Source organism: Protopterus annectens, chromosome 8.part0, assembly GCF_019279795.1.
Source record: "Protopterus annectens isolate FY-2018-M chromosome 8.part0, PAN1.0, whole genome shotgun sequence".
Classification (NCBI taxonomy): Eukaryota; Metazoa; Chordata; order Ceratodontiformes; family Protopteridae; genus Protopterus; species Protopterus annectens.
The window spans coordinates 43,554,199-43,577,874 of record NC_056741.1 but is presented as its reverse complement, the minus strand read 5'-3'; the positions used below and the strand labels follow the sequence as shown (position 1 = coordinate 43,577,874).

The 23,676-nt window shown below is 46.1% G+C and overlaps 1 protein-coding gene across 1 annotated transcript in view; it reads left to right on the top strand.

Moving 5' to 3' along the window:
• MLF2 (myeloid leukemia factor 2) overlaps window positions 1–23,676 on the top strand; it is a gene marked incomplete in the record, with an annotated part of 514,405 nt that overhangs the window by 132,604 nt on the left and 358,125 nt on the right.

Genomic DNA, 23,676 nt, shown 5'->3' with positions numbered 1-23,676 from the left:
ATACCTGCAAGAACATCTTGGCTATACCTCAGAAGCCCCTCTATCACAGCTCTGTTGAAGTTTGGTGTGGCACCAGAGGCTTGCATGTCCACAGAGATTACTACTGCCGCTGGGAAGGGGAAACTGTGGATCGCAAATTTTAGTACAAAAAGGGACTCCTAGAAAAAAATGTCAGGGAGTCCAAGCCTCCATGCTTGATTTAGGCTGATATCACCCCAAAGATAGTGACAAAAGACTAAACATCTTTTCTCTGCTTCTCCCTTCTAGGGAGAAAGAGTGGATGGACTCTTCTCAGGGCCTGTTCAATGCCATTATGGCCTTAAACCCCCTCCCTTTTCAGCTCCTCCACCCACCACACTGGAATCTCTGAAAAAGACTTCAGATTCTGATGACCATTCCTTAGCTTACTGCACTTAGATTCACTCTCCCTGGTGATGACTCCCTCTCTCCTGATTCCCCATTGGAAGAGGCTTCCCTCAGAGAGACAATTATAAATATGGTGAAACATATTGAGAAGGACCCTAAGCAAATCTCTTGTGTCCAAATAAGATTCCACAGGCTGTTGGATGTGGGCAGTCCAACCCTGTCCAGGAGACCTTTTTAGACTTGTTTACATCCATGTGTACCACTCCTGACTCTCGGCCCCCATCTCCGAAAAGGCAAGACAGATTCTACAAGGTACTAGATGTCGAGTTCCTCTTTAAGAATCCAGTAGCTGGCCCTTCAGTTGTTTCCTTAGCCTCAGACAAATCATCTAAACTATTGCCAGATACTAATGCCATACCACAAATGAGGACAGCATGGCTTATGGATAGCTGTGGTGGGGGGTATGTACTTCCACCTTGGGCTTCAGGGTAATTAGTTATCGGACCCAGATGACCAAATAGCTGAAACTTAATCTTCACAAAGTTGTAACCAATATGTCAGCAATAGACTCCAAGCAACAAATTTCGATCTTGGTAAATCGGGTCACTCAGTTCACTAGCATAGTATAAAATGCAGCTATGATGCTATTGAGGCCTCTTTCAGAGCAGCTGCTACCAGTTCAGTCATTCAGAGATGCACCTGCTTATGTAACCGGCCACTGTCAGAAAATTTCAAGGCCAAATCTCTGGTCCACAGGCAGCTTAGCTTATTCAGACTTTCCTTGTCCCTTCAAGGTTTTGAAGGACTGCAGACAGATTCTTCTTACCTCTGTGCCCAGTTACCAGAAGAATTATCCTGCCAAGGTCAAATTCTTTTGCTAAACGGGAACACAGGCCTTCTCAGAAACAGAAGGCGGCACACAAATGGGGGACCCCAGATCTAGTAGGCCTCAATACAGTCTGTCTTCTCACCCCTTCCCCCTCCATCCTACCTTTCTCACTCTTTCCATTACAAGTTGGGAAAATATTACCACAGGCTGGTTGGTACTCACTTTCATCAAAAAAGTTTACAGCATTTCATGGATAACTTCCTCCCTTCAAAGGCATTCCACCTCTGCCCCATAACCAGTTAAATTTCCTCCTCCTACCATCCCAAGGTACAACAGAACCAGATGTTCTTCGTGTTTCACTGTTGCAGTCATTACATTTGGGTAATCTGCTGGCAGGTTGCCCTCAGTCGGCCTGAATTCCAAAGTCTTGGGTCCTGCATCAGTTGCTATCTCCTCTTCCATGATGTCAGGTCGTCAGGGGTATAAAACATGCAGCCGACACCATTTTCTTTAGTCTTTCTTGCCGCGCGGTGCCCAAAGCAGAAGCATTTCGCAAGTGCCGGTCGGCCGACTATTGAAATATTTCGGTTTCAGAACCGAAGTCTTCACTAAAGCGAAGTTCCCCATTGGGGAAACTTTTTTCTTGCTTTTTACCAATGTCAGAAAAAGTTAATAATTGTATTACTTGTGGGAAGCAAATACCTCATAAGGATTTCCATTTATACTGTATTCCTTGCCTAGGCCCTGATCACAACGTGCCTGGCTGTCTGTTTTGTGCTAGATTTAACCAACGCACTATTAAACGTCTGCATATTTTTGCATCAAAGTATTTTGGAAACCAATTTAACTACCCAGAAATGTCATCTGATAGCAATTCGGCTACCGGAGTACATAAAAAAATGCAAAGAAAAGGATAGAGAAAGGCAGTCAAGAACCAAAACCGACTAAGCTTCTCCTAAGCCAGTCGCCAGTTCATCGGTACTCAGTGAGGCGCTTTTGCAGCCCCTGATACCCGCTACCTTTGAGTTGCAGGCCTCTATCGACACCCATGTGGAATCCCGCATGCCGCAAGATCCTCAAGGTATTGGACCGATGGATGTATCTCCCTCTGATGTGTCCGGAGCTACTTAGCAGGCACCGGCTTCTGAGGGTGTATTCAGACCTCCACATTTGTATATCAAACCGTCAGCTGCAAAACCAAAGAAAAAAGCAACATCTAAAACTAAAAAACTGACGCATGAGCCACGTGCACAGGCCTCTATGCCTAAAAAACAGATTATCAAAATGGCTGAAGACCTTATTACCTTGATCAGGAGTACCCATCCCCCCCTGATAAGAGGCCTAGGCAAGACACTTATGAATCTTCAGATCAGGTTTCTATTTCTTCTGATTCCTCTTCTGATCAGGAATTATCTATACTTCCCTATGAGGATTCTAATGCTGAGGAGTCCATTCCATCTGCATCTCCTCATGAGGATTATTCATTTGGAGAAACCTTGCATACTTTGAGGGAGCATTTTCACTGGGAGAGTCAAGACCTCTCAATCAAGAGACTCTGGGATTTCCTTCTGTCTCCGCACAGGCCTTTAGCTATTCCCCCCTGTTTTAGACATTGTGGATGGCGCGTTTTCGGAGTCAAGCTTTACCCCTGACTCCTTACCTCTGGCTCACAGTAAGCCTGACCGATATTAAAGGGTCCCTGACTCGCATACATTTTTATTTAGAAACCCTGCTGCTGATCCTGAAACTATTTCACAGGGTCCAAAAGGAGTTAAGGCCTCAACAGCAAAAAATCCTACCCCCTCTGACAGAGGTTCAAGGGCACTGGACAGATGGGGGGAAAAAAGGTTTATACATCTACAACCTTGGCAATCAGGGCCTTAAACTGTATATGCTTAAGTACCAACAACATGTTATGGGATTGCTGAAACAGAAAATGTTGATTTCAGAATGTGCAGAAAACAAAGAATTGCAGGAATTATTGCAGGCAGCTGAACAAGTTGGAAATAATACTTTGCAATGTGGTTTTGATTCCTTAGAGGCCTCCTGCAGGGCCGCAGTTACTGGATTTGTGATTAGGAGGCATGCCTGGTTAAAGGAACAAAGTTTACCTGATCATGTTAAAGCTAAATTGCTAGACTCACATTTACAGCATGATTCTCTGTTTGGTATTAAGGCAGAAGAGGTTTTAAAGAAAATGGAAGACAAAGCTAAGTCTATGGAAACTGTTAAAGACTTCTTATAAGTGCAGCCACCAAGATTCAGTAGACACTGGCCTACAAAAAAAATGGTCCTTTCCTGTGTCAGACAGAGCTCAAAGGGACAAATCCAGACGCCCTAAGGGCTCCATATACCAGGCGTAAGATTCATACAGGTCAAAGCAATGGGGCGCTTCCACCTCCAAATCTGGAGGAGATAAAGCACATACCTACAGAAAGCAATCCCAATGACTTCTCTCTGCCTACACCAAGCACTTATCTTTTGGCAGCACCCATAGGGGGAAAATTAGCACTTTTTGCTCAAAATTGGCAGTTAATAACCCAGGACAAGTGGGTACTAAACATCGTATCACAGGGATACAGATTCCACTTCCACACTCTGCCAATGGTAAATGGTTGGCCAGATCTGCCAAAAATCAATGGGCAGAGGCACAGAAACAGGTTACGTCCCTCATGGATATGGGGGCCATTCAGACAGTACCAGAAGAGGAAAAAGGACAAGGTTTTTACTCAATACTGTTCTTGGTACCCAGAAAGGACAAGGCCTGGCGGCCAGTACTGGATTTATCAATTTTGAACACATACCTGGACATTCCAAAATTCAAAATGCTGACTTTGCAGCAGCTTCTGCCCATGCTGGGCAAGAATGCTTGGCTGGTGACTTTTTAGACCTAAAAGAGGCATACCTGCATGTTCCAGTAAGACAATTGTGCAGAAGATACCTCAGATTCAAGGCTGGCTTAATGCATTACCAATTCTCTGCACTGCCCTTTGGCTTATCTACTGCGCCCAGGGTCTTTACAAAGTGCCTGGCACCAGTAATTGCATTTTGCAGAGAAAGAAGTATACAAGTATATCCTTACTTGGACGACTGTCTCATTCAAGCAGAGAACAAGGACACTACTCCTGGTGTTTGTGAAAAGGCTTGTAACATGCCTAGGGTACACAATAAACGAAAATAAATCACAACTGGTACCCTCACAAAAGATAACATTCCTGGGTGCAAGCTTGAATACAACTGCCCAGATGGCTTACCTCACGCCAGACAAGCAAAGGCAACTGACTACTTACTTCAAACTGATGGCAACAAAAACCCAGTCTTCTGCAAGACAAATTCTGCAGCCTCTGGGCTTCATGGCATACTGCATCCTACTGATTCCATATGCAAGACTACATATGAGGAAACGTTAGTGGTACCTAAAAAGTTTATGGAGTCAACATTCTCACAGTCTGGAAACAATGATTCCTCTCATTCCCTGCCTGTAACAGGAGTTTCTATGGTGGGCAAAGGCATGTCACCAAAACATGGGACAGCCATTCACTCTACCCCCTGCCAGCCAAACCATAACAGACGCATCCGATTATGCCTGGGGGGCCCACATGACAAGAAGACGCATTCAGGGCTTATGGTCACCAAAACAAATGCATCTACATATCAATCAGAAAGAGATGCTAGCTGTTCAAAATGCCCTAACAGCCTTCAAGGACTTACTTCATCCAGGACAACTACTGATAAAGACGGACAACTCCACAATCATGTGGTATATAAACAAGGAAGGGGGAACACATTCATACCCCCTTTGCAGATTAGCCATGGCACTGTGGGACACAGCTTTGACCTTCTAAATACATCTTCAAGCTCAATTCCTGCCAGGAAAACAAAACACTCTGGTAGACGACTTAAGCAGAAACCTTATGGATCCTCACGAGTGGAAACTAAATCCACAAGTATTCAGCATAACCGAGAAATGGGGGAGCCCAGACATAGATCTATTTGCTTCTCCTCAAAATTACCAGTTGAAAAGATTCTGCACAAGGACTTATCACAGACAAGCATGGAAAGTGGACACCCTATCCTTCAGTTGGAAAACCTACCAGTTTACTCCTTTCCTCCTCTGCCTCTTCACCCTGTAGTCCTCCTAAAAGTCAGACAAGAGAAACCAAAGATGATACTAATTGCCCCATACTGGCCCCGCCAATACCGTACCCAATCCTAAGGACCTTGTCTCAATACCCAGCTTGTAACCTTGCCTCAAAGACCACAACTACTGTCCCAGCAAAACAATTTGATCTTGCACAACCAACTACAGACTCTGTACCTGGCAGCACGGCTCATCAGATAGTCATACAAACAACACCTCTCAGTAAAGCTGTGATGGATGTCATTTTTGGAAGCCAGAAGGCCTAGTACTAGAAAATCTTATGCTGACAAATGGAAGAGATTCTGTGCTTGGTATCGAGCACAAGGAACTGATACAGCAGAACCAAATATTCCTCAGATATTGCAATACTTAACTGAGATGCTTGACAAAGGCCTATCTTTCTCATCAATTTAAAATCCATGCCTCTGCCATTTCGGCTCATTACAATACAGAGCCACCAATCTTTTCTCATCCTTTACTAAAGCAGCATCTTAGTGGAGCCAAAAATGTAAGGCCTCCTAGAAGATCACCATTGCTTGCATGGGAACTCAAGTGTGTGTTGGAAAAGCTCACCCTGCCTCCATTTGAACCAGCTGCTACCGCTGATATAAAGTTCTTATCATGGAAAACAGCTCTGCTACTAGCAATTAGTTCAGCAAGAAGAGTTTCAGAGCTACAGGCCCTCATGGCTGTAGAGCCTTTTATCATATTTTACCCAGACAGGGTATCTCTTAGGACAAGTCCTACTTTTATGTCTAAGGTGGTTTCCAGTATGGCTCTTAACCAAGCAATTCATCTACCAACCTTTTATCCAAATCCACAGAACAAGGGGGAGATAATTCTGCATTCCTTGGACGTCCACAGACAGCTAAGATTCTACTTAAGCAGGACTTAAGAAAAACTGAGCAATTACTAGTGACATATGCTGCAGGATCAGAAGGCAAGGCTATTTCAAAGCAGACCATTTCAAAGTGGATATGCCACTGCATCCATTTCTGCTACTTAAACCATGGTAAACCTATGCCCAAGGGCATTGGGTCTCATTCCACCAGAGCTGCAACTACCTCAGCAGCCTTTCTAAGGGGAGTACCAACCAAAGACATTCTAGAGGCTGCTACTTGGAGTTCTGTTCACACCTTTACAAAGCATTATCATTTGCCTCTCTACTCTAAATCCAGGGCAGGCTTTGCCACTGCAGTTCTGCAGGGCGTTATAGCCGCTACTAATGCTGTTTAGCTCCAGCCTCCCAACCATAGCTTTGGGATTCTACCCAAATATAATGACTGCAACAGTGAAACACGAAGAACATAGTACAGTTGTGTACACTTAACATAAATGTAGATGTTCGAGTGTATTCACTGTTGCAGTAAAGTTTACCCTTCCGCCACCCCCCTGTCATTCTGGAGTTCATCTTTCCTTCCTTCTCTATCTTCTACAACCTATGTGGTGTATTTGCTTGTAGATGAAGGTAAAGTTTGTGTGTGTGTGTATGTATGTATATATATATATATATATATATATATATATATATATATATATAATTTATAATATTTTTGCTAATTTTGGGGGGCACCTGACATCGGAGGCAAGAAAAACTAAAGAAAATGGCATCTGCTGCATGTTTTATACCCCTGACACCCTGACGTCATGGAAGAGGAGACCGCAACCGACGCAGGACCCAGGACTTTGGAATACAGGCTGACTGAGGGCAACCTGCCAGCAGATAACCCAAATGTAATGACTGCAACAGTGAATACACTCTAATATCTACATTTATGGTAAGTGTACACAACTGTACTTTCTCCCATCAGTTTATAGGATGAGGATTCTACTCTATACTGCTCCTAGTACTAAGAAAAGGACAATGGAGACCCATACTGGATTTCTCTTCAGTTGAACACCTTCCTCAAAGTATCCACTTTCAAAATGCTGGGTCTCCTGACCCTTATCTGTATCCTTATCTGTATCCATCCACAGACTTTCTAACTTGTTTGAATTAGATGCATACCTGCATTTACTCCTACGCCATTCCAGCAGGCAATTCCTGGCATTCTCTTGTCAAATTTTCAGTTTTCTGCTTTTCCCCTTGGGCTTTCTACAGCCCCCAAAGTCTTCAAAAGTGCTTAGCCCCAGTTATAGCCTTTTGCAGGACTCTGAGGAATACAAATATTACCCTACCTAAACAATCTGCTAGTCCAGTCCTCTTTGCTTCTGGTCTTGCTACATAGGTTCATAGGTTTATACTAGGCTATCTGCCCTAAGGCATTTATAAGCCTAGCCCAAATTTTTGTGGCTTACGCCACACCTTATATGAAAAAGTACTGTGCCCTTTAGTTTGTTGTGCCTCTGTCCAGCAGTGACACAGAGATGATTCCCGGGGTAAACCTACGATCTCCCATCCACAGGTCAAGATTTCTCTTGAACAGAGCCAGCGAGGTGCTCTGCCTCACATGGACCGGGATTTTATTCCACACCATAGGGAGTCTCTGAGTGATAAATCTGTCCCTCCAGCACGTCCTATTTATGTCCGTGTTAAGGTTTAAGTCGCTTGCTCTAGTGGTTTTGGTGGATTTGGATTTTTTGAGGTGGAGCATGTCCATTAATTCCGGGTTGGACATGGCCTTGTATGTCAGGCACATGTCACCTCTGAGCAGACGGTATGCGACTGAATAGAGCTGGAGTTTCTTCAATCTGGCAGCATATGACAGATTTTGGAGTCCCTTTATCCTTTTGGTGAGGAACTTTTGGGGTCTCTCCAATTGCTGCAGATGTCTGGTGAGATACATCCCGAATGGGGCATTGTACTCTATCACTGGTCTGATAAGTGAAGAGTACAGGGGAACAATGACCTCACTAGATCTGGATGTGAATCCCTTCATGATCAGGTGGGCAATGTAGAAGGTCTTTCTAACCACTTTAGCAACGTGAGTGTCAAAGAAAGGCCACTGTCAACCTGGGTCCCCAGGTCCCTGATAACCTCTTCTGTGCTTAGTGGATTGCCACCTATATGGTAGCTTGGGGTTACCTTGTTTTTCCCGAAGGGTATGACTATACATTTTTTGGCGTTAAACTTCAGGCCATGGCTCTGGCACCAGCTATCTGTTTCCGTGAGTCCCTTCTGAAGGATATCCGTGTCCGATGCACTTTCCACTATGGCGCCCAGTTTGCAGTCATCTGCAAACTTTGTCAGCCAAAGTCCTCCCATGTTGGCCTGTACTTCTGAGAAGTAGATGCTGAACAATAGGGGGGCCAAGGACCGAGCCCTGTGGGACACCACTTGTGACCGGCTTGGAGTCTGACATAGCGCCAGAAACTCTAACCCTGTGGGTTCTGTCCTTAAGCCAGTTTGCAACCCGTCTTGTGACATATGGATTTACATTTAAGCTGGTAAGTTTTTCTACAATACCCGAGTGGGGTATTGTGTCGAAAGCCTTTGCAAGGTCAAGGTAGGCTGTATGGACTGCCTTTCCCTCATCAATGGCCTTGGTGACTGTTTCGAAGAAGTCGACTAAGTTCAAAAGGTATGATCTTCCCTTGACAAAGCCAAACTGGGTCGGGTCCAATGTCTGCAAGTCCCCTATATCTTTGTTTATGAGCTCCATTATGATTCTCTCTATAGCTTTGCAGACTAGACTTGTTAAGCTTATGGGGCGGTAATTACCAGGGTCCGTAGAGGCACCGCCTTTGTGGAGTGGGACCACAGTTGCCGTACGTCACTCCTTGGGCACGTATCCTGTGGTAAGGCTGAGATTAAACAGCTGCCTTATGTGCGGGTTTAATTCCTCATTTAGCTCATGTAGCACCCAGCCGGGGACACCATCCGGTCCCATTGATGCTGTGTTTTTAGCTTTAGAGAGAGCAGCTTTCACCTGCGCATTTGAGATGTCTGGGAGGCTACACTCCGCTGGGATAGTTATCTCTCCTTTAGGGGGGAGGGGTGAAGTTTGCACTGAACCTGTCTGCCAGTATGTTGGCAATGTCTGTGGGTTCAATGATTTTTGTATCATTTTGGACTAATTCTGAGCATATCTGGGAGTTTCCACCCAGGTTCCTAACATAGCTGAAAAAGGCCTTATGATTGTCCTTTGAATCCATGGCAATTTTTCTCTCAAAATTGGCCTTAGTTGATTTTATGAGTGCTCGTATTTTTTACTAATAATGATCAGGGGTGACTTCCCTTTTATGGATTTTGTTCTATCATGTAATAGCTTTCTCCTCTTATTGCAAAGTTTGTTAATGGCTGGAGTCCACCAGACTGGACGTTTGCCCTTTGTGGAAAGAGTCTTGGTTTTATTTGGGATTGCCTGATCCATGCAGTCCTGGAGGTGTTCATAGAAGGCATTTGTAAGGGCTTCCGCAGCTTGGGTTGTGGTTTCCACTGGCTCAGGGGCCTTGAAGGATACCACACCAGTCTTTGAGTAGTGTGAAGTTTGCTTTAGAGAAGTTCTTCACTGTGGTCTTTTTTGTTTGGGGTGGGGCGGGATGTGGATTTCCAGTGAGATTAGTTTATGATCAGATCTCACCAATGAGGGATATACTTCCGGTGTGGAGCATTTTGTCCCCATGCTTGTGATAATGAGATCTAGTATATTTTCTCCTCTCGTGGGAACAGTGACTAGCTGTTCCATGGCATTTGAATTTATGAACTCCAGGAACCGTTGGGCTAGAAAGTTAGGGCTTGAGTAATGTTCCCAGTCTATATTCGGGTAGTTGAAGTCACCCAATATGATGGTGTTTGGAGATACATTTATACCCTCCAGTGTCTTCAGGAAGGCTGTGTGGGGTTCCCGAGTTTGAGAGGGTGGCCTGTAGCATGCTACAATTTGTAGAGCAGTTTTGCCTATGGTTAGTTGCACCTGGATGGTTTCCGAAGCTTCGTGCGTTGCCACCAACCTGGAGGTGTGGGTATCCTTTATGAATATGGATACACTCCCTTTTGTGGTGTGGTCTGGGTTTTGGGGCCGGAACGCATGATATGAGGTAAAACCTAATAGTGCCGGGGTGCTCTCAGGAGCCTTGAACCAGGTTTCAGTTACAGCACAGACATCAGTGTTCTCCATACTGAGAAGGGCCTCGAGTGCGTGCATTTTGAGATTTAGACTTCTGGCATTGAGCAGCATTACCCTCAGTTTCTTCCCATTTTTGTTTTCTAGGGTGGTAGGTTTAGAATTTGAGCCTTGCCTAAAAAAGGCACTATGGGGGTGGCAAGAGCCTTAGCCAATATCCGGAATCCCAGGGGTGACAGGTGCAAGCTGTCCCTCGCGAAGCAGCGTGGCTTGTCAAGCATGTCATCCCAGGCAGACAGACACTGGATCCCCTTTGAATGACACCAGACATTAAACCAATTGTTAAAGCTGATCATCTTGTCTCTATATTGTGGCATCATTCTTGGTGAAGGGAAGGATACTGCTCAGGGTCAGGGTCATACCTGCCTGGGCTACATAATCGGAGAGCTCCTCTGTCTCTCTTCATGTAGTCCAGGGAGGTACGTCTCGGGTCGTTCACACCAGCATGGACAATGACTGTCATATTTGTACTTGCCGTGGAGTGACCAGAGTGCTTGTATTATGTGGCGGATTCTAGCGCCCGATAGGCAGCTTACTGTGACCCTCTCCTTGTTCAGCCTGGTGAGTGGGACGTCAGTGTGTCTGACTGTGGAGTCACCTATGACAAGTATGTTTGGTGTTGTATTTGGCCTTAAGGGCTGTGACTGCTTTGCACACTACTTTTGTGGTTTATGTGTTGCTTGTGGGGTGTCTTGAGGTAGCAGTTGTTTGGGTGTCTGCTTTGGAGGCCTCTGCTGTTTAGGCAAATTTTTACTCAGAGCCTCCGAGTATGTCTTTGTGTGTTTATGTGTTTGATTCAGTGGTGTGGTAGCATTATGTGAGGCTGGTTTTGTGGTGTGTGTAGTTGCCTTCTCCTCCTGTCTGGTCTTGCCAGTCCTGAGTTGAGAGAGCTCAGCCTCCAGTTTGGCTAAATAGCTGCATCTCTCGCAAGTATTTGTGTTATGTGGGAGGAGGAGAGTGTTGTCTGTGTACATGAGGCAGTTATAACATTGCCTCAAGATTCCCAGATTCACCAGCTGGACCGGAGATGAGATTGACAACTGACCTTTGGACATGCTAGAATAATATTGGGAATTCCTTAATAATTGAAAACAAGGGCCAGTGGGGAGTGAGGGTGTAGTGCTTTTAATTTTTAGTGCTGACTTATTTAATTTGCTTTAGTGAGCAAGTGCCAGGTAACTTGAATGCAATGTGTTACAAGTAACTAAATGCAAAAATGACAAACAGTAACTTTTTTTCAAGTGAAACAAGGAAATAAGTACAGTAAGCAATGCAGATATCACTAGTTATCCACAGAAGCGCTGAGAAGCCGCGTATTAGGTGGAATTAGCTTCCAGGGAAATAACAAGCAAACAAACAACAAGCATATAAACAAAGCTAGATTCAGCAGGCCTGGATCTAGTCTATGCTAGAGCAAACAAGGTGTACCAATTTCAGTAAGATACAGTTCAGATATTCAGGCACCATAAACCTTTAACCAGAAATTCCCAGCTCAGAAGGGCAGAGTCCAGCCTCTTCTCCCACAAGAGTGCAGACCACGAACCTTCTTAATGTAAAATAACTGGCCTGAAGCCCAAGTGCCTAAACCAGAACTAATACACTTGGACACTGGGCTCTCAATCAGCAGTTCCCAAATTAGAAGGATGAAAGCTACCTGTCCTGCCACCACAGTGCTTGCCACAAACCTTCCTAATGTAAAACAACTGGTCTGAAGCCCAAGTGCTTACTCCAAAAGACTTAGAATGATAGCTACACTTTAATCAAGTTACAACCAAGCAGTAATAAATACAATTGAATACTTTAGAGAATGTCTGGATTAGTGCTCAAGTTACACAAACAAAGCTAGATCCAGCAGGCCCGAATCCAGTCTATGCCACAGCAAACAAGGCACCAACTTCAGTAAGAAGCAGTTCAGATATGCATGCACTATAAGCCTTTAACCAGAAATTCCCAGCTCAGAAGGGCAGAGTCCAGCCTCTCCTCCCACAAGAGTGCAGACCACGAACCCTCTTGATGTAAAATAACTGGCCTGAAAGCCCAAGTGCTTAAACCAGAATTAATACACTTTTAGAATAAGACACTGAGCCCTCAATCAGCAGTTCCCAACCTAGAAGGATGTAAGCTACCTGTTCTGCCACAACAGTGCAGACCACAAACCCTCTCAGTGCAAAACAACTGGTCCGAAGCCCGAGTGTTTAAACCAAAAGGCTTAGAATGAGTTACACCAAGCAGTAATAAATACAATTGAGTATTTTTAAGATGATGCAAAAGTAAAATGAAGTAGGTAGAAACACAAGTACAGTAAAAGCAGATGAAATTTTTTTTTTTTTTACAGAATCTAAAGATCTGAAGTAGTTACCCACAGGTTGCAGAGCAAATGAAGTATCGGATCCAACAGCTTTCCAAGATCCGAGCTCCTAGCTCCTGCCCCTACCCATAGTCCCCTGCTACCAACCATATTACCTCAGATCGTTTTTTGCCGCAGCTGAAGAAGCTTTCCCTTTGAAGACCTCCTGGCTGGGTGAGATCGTTTCTGATTATAACTTCATCCTAGAGTTTAAAAATCGCGTGTGTGTGGTAGTAAACCTTTTTCTACCCCTTTTTAGTGCTAGTTTAAATTTTTTCCTTGGTACAGTTAATTAGTTTTTCTTTTGTCACTCCCCCTCCCCCCTTAGCGTTTGGGTGTGTGTGAGTGCTAACATGGGGAAGGGCCGAAGGCCATTTTTTTCTAAATGTACTGAGTATGGCCACAAGCTTTCCCCAGCTGATGGCCACACTCAGTGCGTTTTGTGACTGGGGGCAGCCCATCTTTCAGAGGCCTGCCAGATCTGTGCGGCCTTTAACCCCTGGGCACTTCGGGAGAGGAAAAACAAGCTGATCCTGGCGGGAAAGCTCCCCCAGGAGTCAGCTTCTTCTTCCTCTCCCGTTCAGGCACCGGCTGCCTCGGTGCCTTCTGTTCCCTTAGCTCAACCCGGGACTCAACCTCCCTCTTCGGGTTTGAGCTCTGGGGAAACTAGTGCCTCCTCAACTAAGGAGAAGAGGCACAAGGATAAGGAGGGACATAGATCCCATAAAAGGCGGGCCGAATCTCACCCCTCGGCTCCACCAGCTAAAGTAGCTAAGTCTCCTTCGGGGGTTTCCGGATCCTTCTCTTCTTGGCTCTGTTCGCCTAGCTTCTCGCCGGAGGAGAAAGACCGGTCTCCCTCGAGGTCGTCGAGGCGGCCCTCCTGGCCCGCCTCTACTACCTCTTCCAGGTCAACCAAAAACATCTCCGAAGCGGATATGGATCGGATGATGCGTCTGTTCTTACAGACCCAAATGCAGATGGGGGTGCTCTTGCCTCCCCCTCTGGGAGGCGCCCCATGTTTGCCCCGATCACTCCTTCTCCGACTCGTTTTCAGATCTCCGAGTCATCGGATCCAGGCCCATTCAGACCCAGGGATTTGTCGGCGCCAATAGCGCTGGTCTCTTCGACGCCGACTATGCCCTCGAGCTTGTCTGATCCGAGCTCTCGGGGCCGAGGGCTGAGCGTCGGATCCGAGGGAGTTGTATCTTCGAAGCTGTTGGCTTCGGAGCGCACCTCTCTCTCGGCGCCGACCCCGATCCCTTCCTCGGAGCTGAGGAGATTGCTCTCAGAGGCTGGCGAGGGTGATTCTCCTTCGGCTTTTGAGGTAGCGGAGAGGGTACTGTCGATATCCTCCAGATCCCCGGTTCGGGCTTCGGATCCACCCGTACCCCCACTGTTTGAGGGTCCGTCTTCCATCATCCGACCATCGGGACAGCCTGCCCAAGCCCTCCAGCTAGTTCCCCTGGAGGAACAACCACCCGTGGACGAGCCCTCTTCGGATAGCCCCACCGAGGAGGTTTGGCGGTTTTTGAAGACTTCCCCGAGCCAGACTTGGACGGGGAGTCATCGGGCTTTAACAGGCCCCTTAAGATGAGCTTATTACGCCGCTCCTGCAGCACTCTTGAACTAAACCCGTGACAGACGGAACAAGAGTCCTGCAGGTGTAAAGGCCCTAAGCAATAAACACAAGAAGTGTGACAGTCTGTCAGAGACATTATCTGACAGCACGAGTCACACTTCTTGAATCCCGAGACCTTAGTGTCTTTGGACAAAGTCCTAACCACAGCAAACACAGTTATCACAGTCAGTCCACACACACACTCAGCTTAAAACTAGAAAAAGTTAAGGGAACTGACTAAACCCACACACAGACACTGTAAGGGGTGGGGAAACTAAGGTAAAGCCCGTAGGCCCAAAGATAAAATTTAACTAAAAAGGGGAAAAAGGGCTGTAATGAATAAATACAATCAGTAGGGACCTAAAAAAGGGATCTAACTGGAAAAACTACCTGAAAAACAGTTTTATAGAAAGAATTCTCTTTACTGACCTGAGCCAGTAAAAAAGGCAACCTCGCAGTGAAGCGGCAAACGAGATCTGGGGAGTTGGCGCATGGTATTGTGGGTTATAGGGCTGCCTCAAGCTGGTAAAAATAGCTCTCGAGCTATAGTATAGGCCGAGTCAGAGCCAAGGATCGGCTCCGAACCCATCCAGCAAGAATGAAGGCGAGAATGACAACTTAACATGCTGTGGTTCCGCAAGTCTCAGCAATCCCATCCAGCTGCGGACCACTTGTCCTCTAGAGGCAGAGGAGGACAAGGTGACGCCGGCCCAGAGGCAGAGGGGGGAGCTGCGTAATTTCAGGTCTAGAGAACCTTTCTCAGACAGACCCGCGCAACAGCGATGAGGGCTTGCCCGACTGTCCCTCTCTGGAGGCAGTCGGGGGGGGGGGGGGGGCGGCTGACGGAGCACCTGTCAAACTTGGGAGTCCCTTACAATCGATGGGTGCTCCATATCATTTCCAGAGGTTATTTCATTCCTTTCCTAAATCTTCCCCCCCAAAACCAGACGCCTCCCCGATGTCCCACCCGATCAGAGGGAGATAGCGGCTTCAGAGATTTTAAAGCTGCTAAGAAAGAGCCATCCAGCCCGTCCCCCCAGATCAGTCCAGATTGGGTTCTTACTCAAGGTTCTATTTGGTGCCAAAGAAAACCAGGGACCTCAGACCCATCTTAGACCTTTCCGCTCTGAACCTGTTCATACCCAAGGAAAAGTTCCGGATGGTCACTTTTCAATCTATTCTCCCTCTTCTACGGGAGAACGACTGGATGTGCTCCATAGACCTCAAGGATGCGTACTACCACATCTTGATGGACAGACGATCCAGGAGGTTTCTCCGCTTCCGGCTCGGAGCCAGTCATTATCAATTCAGGGTTCTTCCATTCGGTCTCACCTCAGCCCCCAGAGTGTTCATCAAGGTCATGGCGGTAGTTGCAGCCCACCTGAAACTTCAGGGCATTCGGGTCTTCCCGTACCTAGACGACTGGCTCCTTACCGCGACCAACAGGCATCAGCTCTCTGTGGCGAGGAATTACGCACTGACTCTAGCCCACAACCAAGGCATTTCAGTAAACCAGCAGAAGTCCTGCCTGTGCCCCACTCAAGCCCTGGAATTCATAGGGACCAGGTTGGATACTCAAATCTCCCGAGCTACTCTAACATCAGTCAGACTGAACATCTTGTCTCTTCAGGTGTTAGCCCTTCTCCGGAGTCCTACTCCTCCAGCGGAGTTAGTCCTGAGGGCACTAGGGTCTATGGCAGCAGCGTTCGGTCTTTCCCTCCATGCCCGTTTGCGAATGCGAATATTACAATGGACCCTTCAAGTCCAATGGTCCCTCTTGTTCCACCCGTTGAACACGCCGATACCGCTGAGCAGAGTTTGCAGGGACTCCCTTCTTTGGCGGTTACATGCGCGGGAACTCAGAGAAGGGAGGCCTTTTGTGATCCACCCGGTCGAAGCCACGTTGACCACAGACGCTTCTCGCCTCTGGTGGGGGGGCATTGTTCAGGCAGATCCGTTCAAGGCACGTGGACTTCCCTGGAGACCGCATTGCATATCAATGTCCTAGAGATGAGGGTGGTGCTTTTGGCGTTGCAAGCTCTCCACAACCTTCTTCCCCTGGGGACTATTGCGATCCAGACAGACAACATGTCTGTAGTCTGGTATGTAAACAAACTGGGAGGAACCAGATCCTATCCCCTGTGTCGAGAGGCCATGAGAGTTTGGGAGTGGGCGATCTCCACCAACCGTTTTCTGGTAGCAACGCACATCCCGGGACGATCCAACATATTAGCGGACAAGCTAAGTCGGGTGCTTCTCACTCTGTACGAGTGGTCTCTGAATCCATCTGTTGCGAAGCAGATCTTCCACAAATGGGGTCAGCCTCGCTACGATCTTTTTGCTTCTCCTTTAAACACAAAATGCAGCGAGTACTTCGCAATAATTCCCCCCCAGAGGGGAGACCCCCAGAGACACTCTAGTCCATGCTTAGCCTCCCGGGCTCCTTTATGCTTATCCCCCCCTTCCACTCATGATGAAATTCATTCAGAAAGCCTGTCGGTTGGGGAGCAGAGTTATCCTCATAGCCCCATTCTGGCCTCGGCAGATCTGGTTCCCCTTTCTGCGGTCTCACAGTGTGGCTCCTCCGTGGATTCTGGATCCCAGTCCAGAACTGATCTCTCATCCCGCGGGCTGCCCAACCCCAAGCTTGCAGCTTGGCTGATCCAGTTCCATTAATGGCTAGGACTCCCGGTATCTCATCTCCCGTTAAGGCCATTCTGGTTGCGGCTCATAAGCCGTCTACCAGAAAACTTTACAACAGTAAATGGAAACGTTTTTACATTTGGGCCAAAGAATAAGGGCTTGGACCCATTTACTGTCCCTATTCCGACCATTCTGGACTTCCTCTCATTGATCTTTCAGCAGGGAGCAAGCACTTCTACAGTTAAGGTGCAATTGGCGGCCATCTCCCATTTTCATGTGGGTGATGGCATAGGTTCCTTAGCATCTACAAAGTTGTGCAAAACCTTCTTACGAGGCATCTTCCTTTTAAATCCACCGATAAAGTCTGTGGTTCCCCCATGGGATCTCACTCTAGTCTTGCAAGCCTTGACGAGTCCACCTTTCGAACCTGCGACCTCAATTCCGTTTAAGTTCTTGTCATGGAAAACGGCCTTCTTAGTGGCTATTACTTCGGCCAAAAGGGTTTCAGAATTACAAGCCTTGTGTATGAAACCTCCTTACCTTATCTTTCACAAAGATAGTGTCCCTCAGGACTAACCCGTCTTTCTTGCCTAAGGTTGCTTCAGAAGCAAATATAAATCAATCGATAAATCTACCAGTGTTTTTTCCAACATTTCAGAACAAGGGAGAATACACATTACACAAATTGGATGTACACAGACAGCTGCGTTTCTACTTGCATAGGACTAGAGAGTTTCGCAAGTCGGAGCAGTTTGTCTCGTATGCAAAATCAGCCATGGGTAAAGCCATTTCCAAAGTCACTGTAGCAAATTGGATCCGTCCGTGTATTATTCAGGGGTATATATCGTCTGGCAAACCAGCCCCGGTTAGTATCCATGCTCATTCTAAAAGATCTGTAGCCACCTCAACAGCCTTTTGGTCTAGGGTTCCAGTGAACGACATGTTCAGCATCTACTTGGTCCTCTTCTCATACGTTCATTTCTCATTATAAATTAAATGCGATTTCGAGAAGTAGGGCTTCTTTTGGCTCCACGGTGCTTCGGAATATCCTTCCGTAAGGACCACCCAGGTTCTTATAAGGTAGCTGGGGACTCTGTCCTACAGGTTGCAGAGCAAATGAAGTAACTACTTCAGATAAAGAAGTTATGTATTCACCATAAAGTTCCATCTGAGTAGGTACTTCATTTGTCTGCAACCGACCACCCCCCCCCCCCCGCCATCCCCCGAACCTTTCGGGATTTTCTGATCACCTTTGCAGTTGATTTTTCGTGTTACCAGATTAGTGAGGCAAAAAAAGCGATCTGAGGTAATATGGTTGGTAGCAGGGGATTATGGGTAGGGGAGGAGCTAGGATCTTGGAGCTTGGAAAGCTGCCGGCTCGGATCCGATACCCACAGGTTGCAGACAAATGAAGTACCTACTCAGATGGAACGTTATGGTGAGTACATAACTTCTTTTTCACTCACCCTCGTCCTACTGAGATTCACTGTCCATTTCAGAAAATCTTCCCTGCACCCCACTCAAGACCTTGTTTTCTTGGGTTGCAGGTTAGAAAAAAAATGCAGGCCTCTGGTAACAAAGACCTCTTGGAGTATTTACAGGCCATTCAACAGTCATGTGGTACATGAGCAAGGAGAAACCAGAACATACCAGTTAGGCAGGTTGCTTCCAATTGCTTGGGACCTAGCCACAAAGGCAGGTATGTCCAAGCAGTATACATCCTATCCCAGGAAAGTGTCCTGGCAGACTGTTTCAGCAGGTCCATTGGAGACAATCATGAAAGCATGTTCAACAGACAAGTCATAGCCCACAGGTGAGGAACACCACAGATGGACTTATTTACCTTAGAGAGATCAACAAACGGCTCTCCTTCCTTTACACCAGGACTCCCGCCCCTCAGCACAGAGTACAGATGCATTTTTCTTCTAGTGGACAGGGAAGTTTCTTTATGCCTTCTTTCCACGTCCTCTGCTACCAAAAGTTCCACTAAAGATCCAAAAAGAGAAAAAAAAATACTGGTGACTTCCTTTTGGCCAAGGCTGCTTTGGTTCATCCCTTCTCTATCAATTGGCCACAGGTAATCACCACAAACTAACCCACAAAGTGGACCTGATCATACAACAAACAGGTTGGGGTGAAGCAACAAGCTTATCGTCCCTTAACTGTATCCTGTAGGGCTGTCTCAATGTATTAATAATTTTTACCTTGTATTGACCGTTGCTGTGAATTATTTGTAAATTACGTTGGAGCTTTTCTCCCCAGGCCTCCACTGAAAATGGACATATATCCAGCTGGACTAGCCCAGTCAACAAATGTAAAATAAATAAAAATAAATAAATAAAATATGTTCACTTCCAGATAGTATTTTTCTGAAGATGTGCTACAGGCTCTGCAGGAGGCAAGGAGACCACACACGCATCCTACGTAGGGAAATGGAAGAGATTTTCAATAGGTTGTCAAGCAAATAATCAGGAATGTATAAAGTCAGAGGCTCTATTTGTGTGAGCTCATAAAAAGGAGTCTTTCTTTAAAGCCTCCCTTTCAGCCATTTTGGCCTTTCTTCCCCTCAGTCTGCCTATTGTGTCCAGGCTTGAGGTCAAACAATTTTAAAAGGGGTTCTGCACTTAAACCCTCCAAGAAGATCTGTGCCTCCCCAGGACCTCACCTTTGTGCTGGAAAAGATCACTCTGCCTCCCTTTGAGCCAGACGCTTCTCTCAAATTCTGCACCAGGAGAACCATTTTGTTGTTGTCTCACTGCTGCTAGTAGTGTCAGAACTACAGGCACTCATGACTGTTCCTCCCTTTCTGATGGTGTCCCTGAGGGTCAGAACCTCTTTCATCTCAAAAGTGCTAAATGAGATGTCACTCACCCAGGCCATCAATCTGCATATGTTCTTTCCCAGTCCACAGACCAGGGTGGAAGACTTCTTCACTTCCTAGATGTGCAAAGACAATTAAGATTCTGTGTGGATCAAACTAAGTCTATTTGTAAGTCAGACCAACTGTTTGTGTTTTTCATGGAATATGATGGGCCAGCCAGCATCCAAACAGACCATTGCAAGCTGGATTTCTGAGTCTGTTTCCATTCATTAATCGCACCATGATAAATCCTTGCTCTTTCTCAGTGGTTTACTCTGCTAGAGCAGTAATCTGTTCTGGGGCTTTCTCCAAAGGGTAGATTCCAGAACCATCCAGAAAGATGCTACCTGATATTCTGTGCACAATTTCATTTAACACTACAGAACTGATGCCTTTTCCAGGTCAAGGATAGCCTTCACCAGGTCAGTTCTTTGTAGCCTGCTTGGGCAGTTATCATGGTTCTCAACCAATCCTTCTGTTCCCTTAAGCTTTGTGAATTACCCATCTACTTGGAATACTGCAACAGTGGTGTCGGTCAGGACATTGTACACTTGTGTAAGAATGTAGCATAGATGTCCTACTGATCCCTGTTGGTGATGATGTTCATCGTGTTTCACTGTTGCAGTCATAACTCTTGGGTTATCCTGCTGTCAGGCTGCCCTCAGTCGGCCAGAATTCTAAAGTCTAGGTCCGGCGTCAGTTGCTGTCGCCTCTTCCCTGACGTCAGTGCACCAAGGGTATAAAAGATGCAGCTGATGCCATTTTCTTAAGTCTTTCTTGCCGCACGGTGCCCGAAGCAAAAGCAGTTCGCAAGTGCAGGTCGGCAGACTCCTGAGATTTTCAAATCTGAATTTCAGAACCGAAGTTTTCATTAAAGCTAAGTACCCCGTTGGGGAAAGTTTTTTCTTGCTCCAGACCGATGTCAGAAAAAGTTAACAATTGTATTTCTTGTGGGAGGCAAATACTTCGTAAGGATTTTCTCTCTTACTGTATTCCTTGCCTAGGCCCTGATCACAACGTTGCTAGTTGTCGGTTTTGTGCTAGATTTAACCAACGCACTATCAAGCGTCTGTTCGATTTTGCATTTCATTACTTTGGCCAAAGATTTAATTATATAATGCCATTGGAACAGCCGACAACCGGAGTTTACAAAAAACGAAGGACAAGGATAGGCATCCTAGGTCCAAAACAAGACGATGAAGCCTCTACTAGGCCAGTCGCTGGTTCGCCAGTTCTCAGTGAGATGCTTTCACAGCCCCTGGCGCCCGCTACCTCAGAGCCACAGGCTGCTACCGACTCCCACATTGAGCCGACTGGGCCTCTGGATACTCAAGGTATTGGACACTCGGACATCACTCCCTCAGATGGGTCCGGAGCTGCTGAGCAGGCATCAGCTTCTGAGGGTGTCTTCAGACCTACACAACTATATATTAAGCCTTCAGCTTCAAAGACTAAAGCAGCTCTAAAGACAAAGAAACAAGTACAGCATTCTCCTATTCAGACTTCCATGCCTAAAAAACAGATGCTCAAAATGGCCAAAGATCTAATTACTTTGATCAGGGGCTCCCATCCCCCTCCTGATCAGGTATCCATTTCCTCTGATTCCTCTTCTGAACAGGATTACTCTCTGCTTCCTTATGAGGATTCTGATGCTGAAGAATCCATCCCTTCAGCCTCTTCTCCTAAGGACTATTCTTTTGGGGAAACACTGCATACTGTGATGGAGCATTTCCAATGGGAGAGCCAAGATTATTCTGAATCTAAGAAAAGGCTCAGAGACTGTCTGCTTCTTCTTCAGCACAGACCCCTGGCTATTCCACCTTTTCTAGACATTGTAGATGATGTATTTTCTGAGTCCGGTCTGTCCCCTGACTCTCTACCCCCTGCACCTACTAAGCCAGACAGATACTACAGGGTCCCGGATTCTCATAAATTCCTATATAAAAACCCCGCTGCTGACCCAGAAACTATACCTCAGTGTCCCAAGGGGGTTAAAGCTTCCACTGCAAAAAACCCTGTTCCCTCTGATAGGGATTCTAGGACTCTTAACAGATGGGGGGAAAAAAGTTTACCTTCTGCCACCCAGGCTGTAAGGGCTTTAAATTGTAAGTTTCATATGTTTAAATATCAGCAATATTTAATGTCACTACTTAAACAGAAAATGTTGACAAATACTGAATGTTCAGAGAACAAGGAATTGCAGGATTTATTGCATGCAACTGAACAAGTGGGAAAGCATACTTTGCAATGTGGTTATGATTCACTGGAGGCCTCTTGCAGGGCCGCTGTTACAGGTTCTGTTATTAGAAGGCATGCTTGGTTAAAGGAACAGAATCTGCCTGATCATGTTAAAGCAAAATTATTAGATGCAGCATTACAGCATGATGCTTTGTTTGGTACTAAAGCAGAAGAGGTGTAGAAAAAAATGGAGGATAAAGCAAAATCCATGCAAACAGTCAATGATTTCTTACAGGTACAGCCACCCAGGTTTAGCAGGAACTGGCCTTCTAAACATTGGTCCTTTCCAGTATCAGACAGACCACAAAGAGGCAGATACAGGCGTCCCAGAGGCAGATCTCAGCCCCAAGGCTCATACAGGCCTAAACAATGGGGTGCTCCTACCTCCAAAAGCGGAGAAGACAAATCACAACCTTACAGGAAACCAGCCCCATTGACTTTCCTCTACCAGTTCCAAGCAGTTTTCTTTTGACAGCCCCCTTAGGGGGGAAAACTAGCACTTTTTTCATCAAATTGGCAAATGGTTACCCAAGACAAATGGGTCCTGAACATATTGTCCCAAGGCTACAGGTTCCATTTTCACACTCTACCAAGATCAAAGGGCATGCCAGACCTGCCACACAATCAATGGACAGAGGCACAAAAGCAAATTACAGCCCTCCTGGACATGAGGGCCATTCAGCACGTACCACAACAAGAGCAGGGGCAAGAATTTACTCCAGACTTTTCCTAGTACCCAGGAAGGACAAAACCTGGAGACCAATTCTGGACTTGTCTATACTAAATACGTTTCTGGAAGTTCCAAAATTCAAGATGTTGACTGCAGCAGCTACTGCCCATGCTGGGCAAGAGGGCTTGGCTCGTAACTTTGGACCTAAAAGAGGCATACCTGCATGTCCCAATCAGACATTCTTGCAGAAGATACCTCAGATTCATAGCTGGCTCAATACATTACCAATTCTCTGCACTGCCCTTTGGCTTATCTACTGCGCCCAATGTCTTCACAAAATGCCTGGCACCAGTAATTGCGTTTTGCAGACAAAAAGTAATTCAAATATATCCCTACTTGGACGACTGCCTAATTCAAGCAGAGAACAAAGACACTCTTCTAAAGCATCTAGCATTTGTAAAAAGATTACTAATTGGCCTAGGGTACACAGTAAACGAAAAGAAATCAAAACTAGTGCCCTCTCAAGAGATAATATTCCTGGGTGCAAGCTTAAATACAACTGCCCAGATGGCTCATCTCCCACCAGACCAGCAACAACAACTGACTACTTACTTCAAGAAATTGGCAACAAAAACCCACTTAAAGGAAAATCCTGCAGGCCTTCGGTTTCTTGGCATCCTGCATTCTACTAATTCCATATGCCAGACTGCATATGAGGAAACTACAATGGTATCTGAAAAGTGTTTGGACTCTGCATTGCCACAGCCTGGAGACAGTAATTGCATTCATTCCCTGCCTACAACAGGAGTTTTGATGGTGAGCAGAAGCCTGTCACCACAAGGGTCTGCCATTCAATTTACCCACAGCCAGACGGACACTGACAATGGATACATCAGAT